The following is a 16,463-nucleotide window of genomic DNA, read 5'->3' on the forward strand; positions in this document are numbered from 1 at the left end:
CTTCATCTGGCTAGAGTGAAATACTACATACACAATCATTAGGCATTAATAACAATGTAATAATGTAATGTCTATATAGTTTCCTATTACATTTTTTCTCCGCATGGGTCCAACTGAAAATAATATAAAATGAAAAGAAGTGAAAATTGAAATCTATTACACAGTAGCAGCCATTTCTCTTTTAGCTCTTTTTTTAGATGAGAACTGCTGCAGCGAATTACAGCTCCCAGAAAATGGAAATATGCAGAACAAATAATTGAATCCGAGACTTTGTGGACACAAGTCTGAAAATCTCCCGACTGGATTTTTCATTTTCAGGAATGAAAGGTGGCTGGTGCTTTGCAGTGTAATCGTATATGACCAAAAGGAAACTTGGACCCATGTGGGATTATGTAGCCATTGCGTTGATCTGTTTTTAGTCTTTGTTCACTTAAGCTGGATCATCTTTACGCGCCAAATTCAGGAAATTGTGTTGTACACATGTGTCTCTAAAAATAGTTGCTTCATTTAAACAGGAGTGTGATGGTGGTTGGTTCCACCCTCCCACAGGGTGCTGTCCTTTCAGCGGCTGAATTGTACCATAGCGTCTGATGTAGATTTATTTTGAGATGGACAGCACGTTGCAAAATTCTTGAGCCAACTCTCACTTCTTTGTGTTTGCTAAGAAACAGAGTTTTTACAATTCTAATGAGCTGGAAATTCAATATTTGGTATGACCGCTTCTATTCTTTAACACATCATGAACTCTCTTATCCAAGCTTGATTTAAGCAGTGTTCAGGAAAATCTCCAGGCTTCTAGAAGCATCCAAAGCTTTTCTTTGGATGTTGGCTGCCTTTTGTTTGATGATCCCTCGCTCCTTCATTAATGTTGAGCTCCATGCTCTGGGGAGGCCAATCCATGACTGATAGTACCAATTGTGCCAATTATATTTCCAGATGGCATTGCATGGTTGATCAAAATCTGATTGTACTTTTGCACCATTTATAATTCCATCAATTTCAACAAGATCCCCAGCACCACTAAAAAGGAGCCCCAAAACATGACAGACCCTCAGCTGTGTTTTACAGATGTAGACACGCACTGTTGTGTGTCTCTCCTGACCTCCTCTGTACATATATTTCCAGTCCAGTTCTTGTATAATTTGGGGTACCTCAGTCTTTTCTCCCTGTTTCCCCTCAAGAATGGCTTCTTGGCAGACACCCTTCCACTGATTTACAAGAAAGTCTTGCTCTTTGGAAGCAAAGTATGAAGAAATTAGAGGTGAATCAAGACTTTTGCACAGTACTTTCTTTTTTGGATAACAAACGTTCACAATGGAGGAGGACTCTGCTGCTGCTGTGGCACCTGTACTGACCCTTCAGGTACACCCCAAACTGACACATGGACACACACAAACAAAACCATATCTGGTTTCAAGCCCCACTTCACATGAACGGCTGTGTTGTTGTGGTGTTTTTCACCAGTTAACTGCAATTAGACTTTGGATTGTCAACAATTAATCATTTGTTCTTCCCTGGAGTTTTTATCCATTTTCCACTGCTAACAATATGTCCTTCTTAATTACACAGTAATCGGTATAAACAGAGTGTTTATTTTTGTTTAATGAACTGTAACTCATTAAAAAAAAGGGAGCTGCATCACAGTCACCTTTAATTCAAGGTTGTTCAATGCATCATTTAAACCAACCGAAGGGCAAACTGGGTGAGTTTTCAGTCTTTTTTATCAAACATTTTAGACTGACGTCAATTTTAACAGCTTAAATTCTTCCTATATATGATTTTTTTTTTATCCTGTCAGCCTGGGGCTATTTGAACAAATGATTTAAAGTATTAACTGCGAGTATAATTCATTTTTGTACATTCTGATCAGTATACCTCATAGTTTACCCACTTTTTCTTTGTGTTTGGTAATAAGAGTGTGACTGGCTTAGTGTGATGGCTCGAATTCTTATTTCTGCTGCAAAAATAGGCAGAACGGTGTTTGATTTTTGTCACAGCTTTGACACCCTCCAGCATACACCTGCCTCCCGCCCTCCCACTTCTCATTTTCTGATACCCCAGATAACGTCGTCTGCTGTCTTTGCATATGCTGACAAGAGGAGAGTGTTTCGCCAGGCTGCGGTGGTGCACATTACATAACTGACAAAGGCAGGGTTGAGGCTGCCTATCATGGGCAAATCCTCAGTTGGTTGTTTGAGTGAAAACAGCAGTTAAATACAAAAAGACACAAATAAATCCTTCCTTGGCAGCACTGTTGTTCAATGAGGGAGGCTGATCCTCCATATGCCTTATGTGATGCTGAAGGTGCTGTGGTTGAATTCACAATCACGCTCTCTGGGGCACACACACACACACACACACACACACACACACACACACACACACACACTGTAAGAATTCCATAAATCCATACCCTGTGCTTTATTCAGTTGTCACCTGAGTGTTATCATTCGATCTTACTAAAACTGAGATTATTCGATATGTCACGGCGTTATCATTCGAGGGCTTTACGTTACCGATTATTCATCAATCTGTGACAGCGTTTTTAGTGCGTTACTGCCATTAATCATTTAGAAGGAGACGTTGTCGGCTTCTTTTTTTTATTACCAAGGCTGGATGACATCATTTTACTCCACTGACAACAGCTGAGTATTATGTTCTTGAAAACGGTGATGAATGTTTTCCCGACTTCGCAGACAGTAATCACAGATAGATAGATTTACTTTCACTACCTGTGATAATAGTATATCCATTTAGGTCTACACAAGTTTCTGCTAACCTCATCTGCCACATCTAATACTGAAATTCTGTCCCCGAGTTGGCAAAGTAAAACCGTGTGTCACAGGAGAGTGGACTCGAGGAGCAAAAATGGATCTGGTAACAGATTTCGTGCTGTGCCAAAGGCCCAGAACCCATCAGCGCTGAGTTTGGCGTTAACACATGCAGAGACAAGAAGTAGTACATTTTAGGATATTGCTTTTACTACTCACTTTGGATCCAGCCAGCTTGGTCAGGATTGTATTAGCCGAAATAGCCGGGATTACAGCCGTATTCTGTATAAATATGACCTAAATATCATTCGATTTTCCCACAAATCTTAAAAGTACATAGAAAGTAAAGAGAAGACAGTTATATAAATGAAACAATTTCTTACTTTTAATCACAGATTCATAAGTGACAGAGGTATGCAGATATGTGACTTTAGCATACTGGCTCAGTTTTGCTGCAATAACTGCAAAGAAATGGCTCCAGGTATTTCCACATTTCTTTTGGCCTACGGTCAGGACTTTGGCTTGGTCATTCCTTTCTCAGGATATTGTGTTCGCAGGAAGACTTCCAGGGATTTTTCTTTAGTATTTGCTTGCATAATTCAGAATTCATCGCTCCATCGATGATAACAAGCCATCCTGGCTCAGACGCAACAAAAACAGGCCCAAACAATGCTGCTAATACCGTCATGTTTCATAGATGAGACAGGGTTGCTATACTGAAGGCCAGTATTTTGTGTAGTATTCAAGTGCAGCATTTTGCTTTCTCCAAACAGCAGACTTCTCCCTTAAACTAAAAACGTATATTTCAGTCTCATCCTCCCCCAAAACATTGTTACAGTTACCTTTTGAGATATTCATGTGATCTTTAGCAAGCTGCTGATATACAGCAGAGTCCTTTGTTCCAGTGGCCTTCTCCCTGCAGCCCTGCCATTTACACCATTATTGTTGAGCGCTCTCCTGATGGAGAGCAGCCTTTAGTTACTTAAACAGCATGCCTGGTGTCACCCGATTATCGCTTTATTGATTGAAACTGTGTGACTCTTATTTCACCTCCATATTGATCACTGATCCTTGAGGTTCACATGTTGAGCCCACATGTTGTGTATTGAAGAAACATTTGGTTTCCTCATGAGCACCGCGATATGATCTCAATCCGTACAGTGCCGACTTTTGTTTTGCTGGTTCTGGGATAAATAACGCCAACGTCAATAATCTGGTGTCTGCTACTATCACAAGGTCAGTGGATGCAAAGGGGAGCTCAAACATGAAGCTGTGATGTAACAAACCTAAATGATGGTTTCATTCTCACAGTCTGCTTGTAATAAATGTGTAACAAATTCAGCTGCTAAAATGTACAAGAAAGACCTCTAAATCTGTGCGCAGTCCAAATAACAAACAAGCCAGGCAGTTTCTCCTCCTTCCCTGTGTGCACCTTTCAAACTCCTCAGCGAGCTCTGTTACACTGTTTTGGCAGGAACGCTTTCTCTCTATGCCTGGATTTTTCTTTTTTTTGATCACTTGTTCTTAGTTAACATCTTGAGAAGCATTTAGTTCTGATGAGGTGGAATATTTTCTTTCTGCCTTAAATTAAAGCAGTGTTAGCCAAGGTCAGCTCTTCACGATGAGTCTTGAAACCTGAGCTTCTCTTCATTTCCTTGTGAGCCGAGCCTCTATGTTTGTCTGGACTAACAATGACGCTCTGTAGTTTCCTTGTGTAGCTGCTGCACTTTACAAACACATTCTGCACACAGGGGGAGCATTTATAGTACAATGTGTCTTAGCTCTGCTTTCAGCTGCGCAGTTACCTTGAAATGCGGAGCTGTCAGGGGATTCAGTCTTAGAACAGCACGTTCCAAACAAGTTCCAATAAGGTGCAAGTTTCTTTCTTTCTTTCTTTTTAATCTATGAGAAGACAGACAAGGCTATTTGAGTCATATGTAAACCTGAGGCATAACAATATTCCTCTCAGTGGCTTTAGCTGCTGTGTCCACATAATAAAGTTTGTTTTTGTGTTGGTACAGTGTGTCTTCCTTATAGCTCTCTGGACTAATATGCTGTGCTGTTTTGGGGTGGGTTTCCTGTTAGAGCACCGTATAGTTAGAGTTCGAAAAGTGCTTTGTTAGGGTTAGGTTAAGTTTCTTTGAATGTGAGGTTAGTTATTTCTGCCTCCAGAATATATCTCAGCTGGTGTATCTATGTGTTGTAAAATGCTATAATGCTGTTAAAACACGCCAAACAACATCCTAGCAATACAGCATACTGTCTTCTGAATCATTATCGTAAAATGCATGAGGTTTTGTACCTTAATCTCCGACAACCTGTTTTATAATTTAAGTTATATATATATTGCGTTGGACCGTAACCCCAATGCATATTAATCCTCTTCAGTTTATATTTTAGCATTTACGTTTCACGTTGCATTTACATATTTGCCCAAACAATTAGTCAGATTGCACAGATGCAATCACAAGTAACCTTCGTATGCGCCTCCAGTTCTTCTGTTCGAGTGCAAAGAGGCGCTGACAGCTGAAGAAAGGCCTTGATCATTGTAGCATTCCCCAGACAGTCAGACCTTCAGTCAGTCAGTCAGCTTGCTAGCTAACCCTCACTCAGCATTCATTATTAATCACAGAATTACACTGGGGTGCTCTGTGGGTTGAAGGGGGACAAGTCGTGATAGAATATGCAATTGTCTGCATAATACACAGCAGGCGAGGTATCAGGCGCTGATATAAAGCACGAATATTGCATGAGATTTCTGCACTTATTACTGTCAAATGATGGTGGCGGCGTCAGGGGCAACGGCGAAGACTGTGAGCACGATTCACAGAACCAAGAGCAGTGTAAATAAAATCTGATTGGCTGGGGATATTGTGTGTATAAAAATCAGCTTGAGGCATGCAGTGATTTGCCCACGCAGAAAACTTTGTTGAACCTACTAGCTTACAAAAATGCGTTCTTGTCCACTCGTATCCGTATCCGTGCTGCCCAGTGATGGACGTTGAAGCATTATGACCTCTGAAGCTTGAGCAATATGTTAGAATTGCCAATTTACCAACACCTCTTTAGCTACAGGAAGCTTTGACTGCCAAGTGAATAGTCACAGTCTCCCACTGATAACCTCTGGTCAGCTCCACAGAATTGTGTGGGAGGTAAGCACCATTAGCTAGGATGAGACAGGAGTGTCATTCATTCATTCATTCATTCATCACAAATGACTGTTGATCTTTTCATTCCCAAACCGGCTTGTTGTTCCGCTGGCGTGCCACTTACAAGAGCATTGCATCATTTTAAATAGAATCAAATGCGTATGAATCAAAAGGAAACTCTGAGCCGTGACTGTGTGTTGACATAATCTCGATTCAAGAGCGATGTAAGGCCTCCTCTAGAATCCGACGAGACAAGGAAAGAGAGAGAGAGAGAGAGAGAGATAGCGACAAGGTGAGAACTAATGCAGCCGGGTTTAGCTTCGCCTTTGATGTTTGTACCAGCAATCCAAGGTGCTCAGAGCCTATCTGTCCTTGAAGTGAACACACCCAGGAATCCCTGGAGAGGAGGAAGATATTCTAATCATTGAAAAAACTAAAACCTAGGGAGGAAAGTTTACTTTCCCCCCCCATCATAGTTAATGAAACATTGCGTGCCATCACTACTCACGATGCATATTTGGCCTGGAGTTAGAGCGGCATCTGGAAATACTTAACATGGCGAGCGCAGTAGTTTATGTAGCAGATGACCATGAGTTCATGCAGACTTTAGGTGGTTATATTTGCTAAATTGTCCAAAAAAGAAGTCTTTAAAATTCAGGTGGTGTGGGACAATTCTTTTCTTCTTTCACGCTTCATCTACTTCACAGACAAGTAACTCTTTTGAAATGTGTTTGTTTTTTTTTTTTTTAAATCAAAAATCTGTCAGAATCCCAGTTGTATCTGTGCCGAGCTACTATTTAATATTTTAGGTGAACTACTGATGAACTCAATTTAGGAACTGTGTTTATTGAGTGCAGTGTTTCTTGATATGAGGCAATTTTTAAGGAACCATTACATCCTACTAAAACCATAGCCCTGAAATTAAAGTTGGCCTGCAAGGAAGTGTTTATACGCTTGTGTTTGATTTCATCATCAGTGACATCTTCAAGAGTCTAGTCAATCAAGCGGTTTTGCTGCCGGACTTTTGTTTTCTTGCCCATCAAAGGAAGAAGAGCCTCTGGACAGGTTTACGTGAATGGCAGAATGATTCATCCCATGGTATGAAGCATCAAAACCAATTTGCACTGCAGTATTGGACACTGGCCTTTTTTCTTTCTTTCTGTCTGTGATGTCTATATTTCGGAGGCGTTACAGTGTGAATATTAAGGTCAGCTTGACATATTGGTTGGTTGAAAGTAGAGAGTGTGTTCCCTAATTATTAAGAATAACATATTCGTCAGAGTTCTGTCTGTCTCCTGTATTTATTTAGGAATAAATCAGCAGGCATAGTTTTTTTTTCTAGGGGTCTTTCTGGGAGAATATTAGCGTCTGGAAAAATATCAGCATGTTTTCCTACCTACTGATATGAACAGAAAAAGAAAATGGCTGTCTAAAAAAAAGAAGAAGTAGAGCACAAGTTCCTCAAAAAACCAATTATGAACTTTAAAAAATGAAAGTTATATTTGTCCATATTCGATTGAAACGCACAGAAAGGTCTAGTGGATCTAAAATTTAACCTTGTGGTACAGTACAAGTTAAAAGTGAGTTAGGGAAAGAAGCATGACAGCGTCTCCAGGGATTATGCTTTATATGTCTTTGAATAACAGCTCTATGACAGATTTCCTTGTCATGTTTTAAAGGGTCTTGAGCAGAAGTTCTTCAGGCTTTCTGAAGATTCTCAGAAGGTTTTTTGAGGGGGACACTGGCATCGGGGACCATTTTTAGGGGAATGTTTTTTCACCAACAAAGTGATTAGCCAAAAACGTGAAAACTATTAGTTAAAATGTGGCGTATTTTGGCATCATGGGCAGTATGTCCTTAAATTTGTGGAAACTGGATAACAACATGCATCTTTAGCTGATCCATCTACTGTTTGCTGAAGCCTCGATCAGAAATGGTCTCAGTGGAAAGGTGGCTGTCATGAATCTGATCTGGACTGATCAACAGGTCTAATGGATTGATTCCACATTTGTTACAAATAACTGTCAGTACATATGGAGCATGTGAGGAGAGAGGTGAGTGTCTACAGCCATCTCTGAACCACGGTTGAGGCCCTGTCATGGTTTGGGGCTATATTTCAGTCAGTGTTGTTGGGGATCTTATTAAAATTGATGTAATTATGAACGCAGAAAAGTACGGTCAGATTTTGATCCACCAGCATGGCAATGATTTCAAACACATAGTCACTGCAGTAAAAGCCTACATAGATAGAAAAACACAGAGTGGAGCACAGTCAGTCGTGAACTGGCCTCCCCAGAGTCCGGACCTCAATGTTACTAAAGCAGTGTAGGGTCATCTTGACAGAGAACACAACAAAATAAAGTCAGTGTCCATAGAAGAGCTTTGAATGTCCTTCACAAGCGCTGGAGAACTATGAAGGGCTCTTAAAAGGAGTTTAAGAGTGACTTCCCATTTATGTATGCACATGTTTCAATAACTCATTGCACTAACTTCCCATTTACCTAGAAAAAAATGTGGTTGTGCAGGAATTTGCATACTAATACATATCAACTATGCAGTGTCAGCATCTTTTTTATTTGTATTGATTTTTCTCAACATTTTGTGATCTGTTACTCAAATTTTATGGTTCATGGTTGTGTCAAAATAGATAGCAGCTGCTGGCCCACAGTACATTTTAAAGACATGATTTGGATAATTTAGTAAGCGTGTGCATCATTCCAAAACTTACAAAACATCCATCTTGGATTGCCTTAGTCCCCACAACAACTCAGCACATTTTAAAAAATTAATTTAAACAGTTTGATGACTAAAATCCCACGCTGTGCGCCAACAAATAACAAACGTAACCTTATGTGGTGTTCTCATGTCCCTTTAGTTTACAGAGCAATTGAAACTCCTTTATGCAACATCCCCTGACATCTACATGTCACAATAAAGCTTCTCGACTGCGGCTAGCCCCGGCATGTAGGGCAAGGGCCCAATTAGTCCTACTTGCAGCTTTAATTTTTCATGTTGTGTTTAATCCACAGATCTTCCCTGGCAGACTGAACAAACGAGTTGACTCCAACAGAGCTACGCCTCTCTTCAGTCTACTTGTGGTCTGACGGCACTCACCAACATCAAAGGTAAGCCCCCCTTTCTCTCTACACCTCCTGCTTCTTTTAATCACTTTGTTCACTTCATCATTGCTGTAATTGCATTTCCTGATTTTTTCCCCTTGTCTTGCAAATCCGAGACTTTGCTTTCTCTGTTATCGCGCCTCGAAGGAGCTTTCTTTCAATTGGCTTTGTCGCTCAGGTGCCTTATGTGCTTTTTTTGTCAATACATTGAGAGGCGTTTTCTCTCCAGTAACTGTGCTCTTATTTCAGCGATCCACACAGTTAAATCACTGGTGGTAAATGTCAGTAGAAAAGTAATGTTAGCTCTCTGCACAGACTGTAGTGTGTTTTAGAGGTGAACGGGAGATGACGTCGTTCTGGTCCAGTTTCTAAAAACAAACTGTGTAATTGAGTATTTGAGGTGTGAGTCAGTCATATATAAGTGCAAGACAAAAGCAATTCTCAAGTCTCAGTTAAGTTCCACATTGATGTGGTGGAAATAATTAAGTTCATTGCTTCTTCCGAAGCTTTTAGAAGAGCAAATATCAAATATCTTGATCATCAGAAAAGAATGCATTGTAATTATGAATGAATCAGTGCCTGCTGTGATTAAATTAAGACCTAGGCTTTAATCTAGTTTCTCTGATGCCTTGCTGTGGCTTATCTACCTGAACTCGGGTCACCATGTCAAAACCTGTAGACTATGTTACACAATCTTATTCAACAGACTCCCAGTTAATTTAGTTAGGGTGTTATCAGTGTCTAGCTGACTTACTAATGCCAGTATCTTGCTAACCACAAACACATAATGTTTAAGAGGATCTAGTCCCTCTGGATGAATCATAGCATAAAATCTACTTGCATCACAGTGACTGTGCTTAATAAACATTCATGAGGTCTTTGAGTGCACTGGCATTTTTATATAGCTTTATAACAACACAGCAAACAAAGTAATGGCAGCCTACTGGGCTTACAGTTCAAATGAATGTGGCATTTAAGTTATATTGCATATTGTATCTACATCATGGTAAAAAGAAAAGTACACCCTCTGTCAATTCCAAAGTTTTATATATCAGGGAATAATAAAAGATTCTCTAGAATTTACCAGGTCTTAAATTGATGTAACAACTTGAGGTGACATTGTTTATTTTATTATTTATTAAGTCTTGTGTATTTATTTAACAATAATGCAGAAGCAGTGTTTGGAAAGCTGACTCTACAATACTTTGGGATAAAGAGGAGTTCATGGTAGACTGCAAAACAAGCCCAAATAGACAATAGAATAGAATAATCCTTTAATTGTCCCACAAGGGGAAATTTGGTTGTAACAGCAGCCAAAAAGACACATATACAAACAAACAGTACACAGGACACAGAACAGAAACATACACAATTTTTCTTACATATTTACATTAAGGACAATGATTACTATATACAGAGAGTACTGTACAGTTATTAAATTAAATAAAAATAACTACAGATAAGAGGTAAACCAGGTTGTAGTGCGAATCGGTTGGTTAAATTATTGCAGTTACAGCGCAGATGTGAACATCTATGTTTGTTGGGAGCAGTTCTGATTGTACAGTCTGACAGCTGCAGGGAGGAAGGACCTGCGGAAACGCTCCTTCATGCATCTAGGATGCAGCAAATCATTACTCTACCACTATCATGCTTGACAGGTGATATGAGGTGTTTTTGCAGTGTTTTACCAAATGTAGCACTTTGCTTTATGACCAAACTTCTCTGGACAGATGAAGAGCCACTTGGCCAGGCTAAACAGTGCTACCATGCTCTTTTTTTTATCAGAAAGACAAGACTTTCTCCTAAAAACTCTCACAAACAAGCCACATTTATTCAGTCTCGTTCCAATTGTAATATTATGAACTTTAACATTTAACTGAAGCCTGTAGAGTGTGAGATATAGCTCTTAGATTTTTTTTAAGTATTGCATGCGCTGACCTTTGGATGAATTTGCTTGGACATCCACTCCTAGGAAGATAGGTGGCTTTTTTTGAATTTTTTTCACATGTGAATAATTTTTCTCACTGTACAGCCTTCTATTTCTTTTGGCTGCTCACTTTTGGACACCACAGCGGCTCATCTGCCTCACTTTGATCCTGTCTCTAGCATCCTCCTCTGTCATAGAAAGCCTCTGCTCGCCCTCCTTCCATATATTCATGACTCTTTTCTTTCTCACTGTAGAATCGTGGAATCTTTTGGAAACAGCCTTATAACCTTTCCCTGTCAGCAGCAAACTCTAAGATCATTGCTGATGTCTTTCCTGCTTGGCATTGTGTTAACACACACCTGAATGCCCAAACCAGCAAACTGGTAAAACCTCTGCTTTCTCTGAGGCGCTCACACTTGCTACTTACTCTCTTAAATCCTATATAAGCAGTAATCGTCTGCTTAGTTTCTTAAGACTGCTTCTGCATTTTAGTATATGTCATGTTTTGTAGCTTGTCTCAGGTTTTATTTGCCATATTTTATAAAGGGTGTACTTTCTCTTCACCATGAGGTTACTTTGTATGTAATATGAAGTACTTGCATAAGATTTTCCACATTATACAGGACAAGTAAACACCAACTGAATTTCTTTTCTTCTAGCTGTGAAAATGTTTAGTTGTGGAGGCCACACCTCACTAAGCTTTGCTTATCCTGGTGTCACTCAACAATGCTCCTGTGGGCATTAGCACTCACTTTAATGTTCCTCAAAGAAATGCAACAGGAATACTAAATCAGAGGGAGGATCAGTCCCGGTGACCGTGCATTTCTTTCTTTTATTTCCTGTTGCATCTCTGTTGGAAGTGTTCAAAGCATCTTTGCATATCGGATATGTACTGGAAATGGCAATCATCTTTCAGTAACATATATTACATGGTCAACCAAGCAATTCACTTAAAAAAAATGCTTTTTTTTACTTGTTCTTTTCAATAACAAGTGTTTGATGAATCCTGTGTCATTTTTTCAAAGACAAAAAGAAACTATAAACTATCACTTCATCACTATAGTATCTGCAACGGCCTGCAAGTCCCACTTCAAGCTGACTTTCATGTTCTTGAGTAGCTCTTGAGCAGCTTATAAGGGTTTCCTGTGGCTGAGCAAAAATATCCAACACAGCAGCTAAGTGTCTGTCATCATAATGAATCACTTAGCTGTCAGTCACACTCCACGAGAGCTTTGACGTATTGGACTTCTTAGCAAAGGGTAAAAAAATCTCTTAAATGGCTGAAATTGCTGGCTCTGCGATGACACTTTAAGGTGGAGCAATACTACTAATATTTCCAATTTGTCTTCTGACTATATGAAACGTCAACAGCGGAAAGAGATTAAAGACTGCACACACACACACACACTCTAGGAGGAGCAGGTGTTTTTAAGTACCCAATTGTGCCGCTGTGAGCTGCATCCTCAGATGTGCATCAGATGGGTTTAGGCAAAGAATTAATTTGAGCTGCCTCTAGAAGGGGTAAATTGGCAGTAAGGGGTGGGGTGGACTGGGGGAACAGCACCACCCACCTAGTCCCTAATCAGGTGAATGTTCCTAACTCAATATCGGGCACCAATGGTCACACTCAATTATCCTCATCCTCTACCTCCCAATCTGTTCCCCCAATTCCCTAATAACCCCGTAGCCAATTCCCTCAAGATATGAGGCTTCTGCTCTTGTTGGCCTCCTCAGGAGCGACACATCCAGTCAGTCTTTGGTCTCTGATTCTTAAAATTTACCAAAGTCAAAATGAAAACAGTGGATATTTGGGGAATATGTAAAAAGTTTAAAGATTCACACTTAGCATGAATACTGGGAAAAGGCAATAATAGCTCTGTTGTAAACTAACCTGATGTGAACCTGAATCTCACATATTAGCATGCCATATTTTATGTTTTATCTTGATTGAAAATTAGATCATGATAAATCAAACACTGAAAAAAATCCTAAAAACGAATATCGCATCATTTGACTCGCCTTAAACTTCCAAAATACCTCCCGGCTGCAAAGCATTAAGGGTTTAACACCCAGTCCTCAGTGGAATAACAGGTTATTTTTACAGATGCACTTGGCAAGTTTCCACATTGGCTGTTTCAGATGGTGATACGAGGTAAACTGCTGGTACACAACATCAGCAGCCATAACTCCTGGTGTGTGTCTGTACACAGCACTGCTTTACACCAGAGGAGGAAAAGAAAGGACAGAGCTCAAATCTTTGCCGTTCCACCTTTCACTGGTCAGAGCCTTTGTGTAATTTAGGCAGATAACCAGACCGCTGGCGCCTCACTCCTTTCAAGCTGTTCTTGAGAATAACATCAGTTCAAATGTCTGGCAGTTTACTACAGAGAGGGGTTTGATGGCAGAGGGTCTTGTCATTGGAAGATTTGTTTTAGGGGAGTCCAACAGACCTGATGAATAAAGTGCCAGGGATTTATTACAGGATTTTCCAGCAGGCCTTTGAAGTGAGCGACTGCTGCCTCTCATCTACCAATCCACACTCAAAAATGTGGCCGTGTGGATATATTTATTACCGGGCTATTTTTAGAGCGGTGAGTTTTTGCTAAAGCGCGTTCACTGCTGAGGAAAAGCCTTGCAACAGCGCAAGTGAAGCATCAGCTCTGCACATGGAATATGAGCTTGTTTTCCTTTTAATTAAAGATGTTTACGCCTTAAGATTAGTGAGATGTAACCCACTTCTCTTTGTGGAATTAATTAAACATTTTTCTTTTTTTTTCTTTCCTTTTTTTAATATCATCTCTTTGATTAGTTTTCATTCCTTCCACACATAAACTTCATGTAGTGGCACACACAAGTGACACTCCACACCCCTGGAGTTGTATTTTGATATGTTTCCACCACATAAAGTTTGGGAGTAATTAGGGTGTATCTAAGAACATGGCTATGTTTTTATCCCCTCTGACCCAGGCCATTATCAAACATCTGCTGAACCAAAGCCAAAAATAAAAAAAGAGGGCTGTCATGGTGGAAGAGGGGAATTCTTCAGATGCCCCCTCCCTGACCATTCTGGGCTATTTTAAGTATGGCCAGAAGTTGGTGTGATAAGCTGTGGGGCGTAGCTGACATGCCTGCCATATAATTCCCTTTATGACTCAGGAAGCAATGGTTACATTGCCCCCCTAACCCTCCAGGGGTGTGAATCATTAGAGTCTGTCCGCAAGTATGCCCAATCAACATGGCCTATGGGACTCTATTTCTGTCACTTATCTCAAGTAGTGGATAACTTTGAAAACAGACAAGGATGCTATTTTTGAGCGCAGTTTTCCATTTCCCAGCCCTGTTTCCATTTTGAAACCTGACCGGCTGATTACCGTAAACTCATACCAGACATAAATGTTTTAGGAAGAACAATTCATTTAAAAATACTAGATTCTCAAGAGTTATAATGAGAGATTTTGTTCCTGTAAACAGAAAATGAAACATTTTCTTTTGTTCAGATGGTTGTGGAGTTTAACTTTGGAAGCACATTCTCCTTGGTAGTATTGCAAGAAAGAGCCAGACTCCACTCCAAATAAATAAATGATCAGCATGTAGGAAACTTCAAAGAGGGATTGTGTGCTTCAAAGACCCTTATTGGTGCTCACCGGATCCTATTGTAAAAGAAGGCTCTTTTTATGCACACATGTACACACCCTTTGAAACCCATACATTCTGTTTTTGTATCCAAAGCTGTTTAAGATTCAAATGCTTGCATCTGCATTGGTGAACCCCTGCTGAGCTAGACCGCCTCCTTGCGACAAGATCAGCTAGAAAATATCCAGAATGCTTTTATATAATGCAACTGCTGACTGAGTGTCAGCTCTTGATTTTTGTAGAGAACCTTCTTGTTTAACCTTCTAGTGTCTGCCACGTCAACCAATATGCAGTATACAGCATATCATGACTTGTAAATGAATGCAAATGTCTTTACTGATGCACACTGAAAAAAATGACAGTTTCTTAACATGTCAGGTCATTAAAAATGTGACAGTTTGTTGGAAAAATAAGAAGAAAAAAAATTTTTTTTCTTCTTCTTTTAACTGTGTTTTTCTCCCACCACAGACTTTCTCTATCAGTTGCTATTGCACGCTAACAATACATTTTCAATTAATCACATTATCACCCTTCACCAGTGAACAGGGGAATCTGGAGGCCCTGGGATAGCTGCCAACTTTGCATGATTAATGTTCTAGCTGTAAAAAATGGAGCTATACTTTGAGTAATGAAGCTTTTTTTTTTAATATAAAAAGCATTTTTTATTTTTTAATAAAATGTGGACAAACTTTAATAATATGATGATGCTCCAATACTTGTTTCTTTACCTTTGAGTTTACTACAAAGTCAGGTAGTTAAAAGAGCCGTATGGTGTTTTCTATGTTTCACTTCTGTTTTAATCTCTTCCATTTTCTCTTTTGTCTTCCCTTTATTTCTCTTCCCCTCTCCCAGCTCTCTGTTCCTTTTGCCGTTTCATCCCTCTGCTTCTGTTTTGAGAGAGGGATGTCTCTTTTCTAACAGCTCTCAGCCTGCTTATCTACTAGGTCTGTATTACTGTGGGTTTTGTATGTCCAACCACCCATTTGTTATTGTGCTGTCAGCCCCCTCGATATCACACCACCATCAGTTATGAATATCGGGCTGTGTGTGTGTGTGTGTGTGTGTGTGTGCCATTGATGTGCTCTGTAGCCTGCTAATGTTATTTGGAAATCCTGATTGTTTATGATAGATGGCGTGTGCGTGTGTGCCTGATACCAGGCCTGGGTGTCCGTTTGGGTGGCTGTGGGAATCTTGCATGTGTTGGATTTGTGCCTGTAACAGCGCCTGTGTGTCAAAATGCATTATGGCTCTCTGCATGACTATATCCAATGACAGCGCCGTTCCTCCACGCTTATGCCTATGACTGTTCATTTGTAGGGCTGAGATCATATCCAGAAAGAAAACAAACAAAACAAACACAAAAAAAATCTTTGCTTTTGTGAGTCTTTACTGTGCTGTTGCATCCCCTTTGTTGTTTTTAGAATTGGTGGATTAGGTATTTATTTTTCATCCCTGATATTCTTGCAGATCTGCAGTGAATGTTATCTTCGGTGCCAGGATTGTCTTAATTATAAGAAAGGCTCAAACTTCTGAAAGCAAACACATAATTGGCACCCTGCAGTGCATCCTCATTAATGTGTTTGCTGTGCTGGCCTGCAGTATCAGAGACTTTGTAGTCACCCTTTATGAGGAGAATCTGAGCATGTCCCTTCAGGGTGTTGGCTGGAGAAACCACGGTCAGAGTGAAAAAGATTTGTCGGTAACAGATACACTCTTTGTGTTATAACCCTATTTCCCTTATCCAGTCACCCACCCTAATTGTTCTATTTTCATCTGTCACGGTGGTCTTTGTTAAAGCTCCTATCTTGGCCAGCAAACAAGCCGTTTGTTTTGACTTTGATCTGGAGGCATGCGTCAGCCATTT

General features: G+C 40.0%; 1 protein-coding gene across 12 annotated transcripts in view; it reads left to right on the top strand.

Annotated features, from left to right (window-relative positions):
* Positions 1 to 16,463, top strand: part of arvcfb (ARVCF delta catenin family member b) — a 257,350-nt gene that overhangs the window by 92,669 nt on the left and 148,218 nt on the right. For 9 of the 12 annotated variants that reach the window (XM_084945743.1, XM_084945737.1, XM_084945742.1 and 6 more), the window contains exons 2-3: positions 8,950 to 9,045; positions 15,452 to 15,543. The gene's annotated coding sequence lies outside the window, so the exon portion shown is untranslated. The remainder of the gene's footprint in view (positions 1 to 8,949; positions 9,046 to 15,451; positions 15,544 to 16,463) is intronic. The other 3 variants (XM_084945736.1, XM_084945746.1, XM_084945747.1) reach the window with 1 other exon arrangement.

This window comes from Perissodus microlepis, chromosome 12 (assembly GCF_051167445.1).
Source record: "Perissodus microlepis isolate ML-2025 ecotype Zambia chromosome 12, ASM5116744v1, whole genome shotgun sequence".
Taxonomy (NCBI): Eukaryota; Metazoa; Chordata; class Actinopteri; order Cichliformes; family Cichlidae; genus Perissodus; species Perissodus microlepis.